This window comes from Protopterus annectens, chromosome 6.part0 (assembly GCF_019279795.1).
Source record: "Protopterus annectens isolate FY-2018-M chromosome 6.part0, PAN1.0, whole genome shotgun sequence".
Taxonomy (NCBI): domain Eukaryota; kingdom Metazoa; phylum Chordata; order Ceratodontiformes; family Protopteridae; genus Protopterus; species Protopterus annectens.
Genome location: NC_056737.1, coordinates 1,002,900,895 through 1,002,901,848, shown reverse-complemented (window position 1 = coordinate 1,002,901,848; position 954 = coordinate 1,002,900,895). Strand labels below are relative to the sequence as shown.

General features: G+C 34.4%; 1 non-coding gene across 1 annotated transcript; it reads left to right on the top strand.

Moving 5' to 3' along the window:
• Positions 1 to 547: 547 nt before the first annotated feature.
• Positions 548 to 742, top strand: LOC122805087. The gene has a single exon (XR_006365304.1). It is a non-coding gene; the product is annotated as a U2 spliceosomal RNA (small nuclear RNA).
• The last annotated feature ends 212 nt before the right edge of the window (positions 743 to 954 follow it).

Below are 954 nucleotides of genomic sequence, written 5' to 3'. Positions count from 1 at the left end.
ATTATCTCAAATATGATCAGCATATACTACACACCATTAAATCTACACACCAGAAACTAGGCTCTCATTATAGGACTAGTGGATTCCTTACAGATACTGCAAAGAAAACTAACATTCACAACTAACTATAGCACACAAACTCATTCATCATCCAGAAAAATGCCTTGCACTACAAAACTTATCAGTGGCCTAATGACCAGCAAAGGACCTCCATTCTAGTAATAAATTCTTACTACTCAGAAATAAATCAAATAATGTTGCAGGAGACTCACTCTACTCCCAATATGTTGCTAAACTCTGGAATAATATCCCTGCACAAGTAAAACTCTCTGACAAACTCACTAGTTTTAAACAACTACTTAAACAACAGCTTAACCAGTCCTGGTCCTGAATATGCTCATCAGCAGGTAAAAACTTTGTGCTCACCATACAATGCTCTCCAAATCCTCTCCTTAAACAGAATGCTCTGAGCCTCTCACTGAAATGACAAAACCATTTTTGCACTTAACTGCTGCCTATGAAATCCATTAAGTTGCATGTGAGCTTTCTCGCTTCTCTGCCTTTTGGCTAAGATCAAGTGTAGTATCTTTAGTAACTTCCACCTCTGTAAAATCTTAGAATCTATAAATTCAACTACTGTTTGTATATACCTGAATAAGATCTCCTCTTGGATATCTGTAAGAGACACTGTACAAGTTTAGATATTTTAGTCTTTCAAAATAACTTAAATGTTCACATCTATGGATACCCTTGGTATATTTCTGCTGTACTCTTTCCAGTTTATTCATGCTTGTTTTCATATAGGGTTTCCATATTGTTATTCCATACTCAAGTTTGGGTCTAATGTAACTAACAAACAATGACTTCATTATTTTTGATTTCCTAGACTTTATACATCTTTTTATAGAACCTATAGTTCTATAACTATCATTAACCAATCTGTTGATATGATTA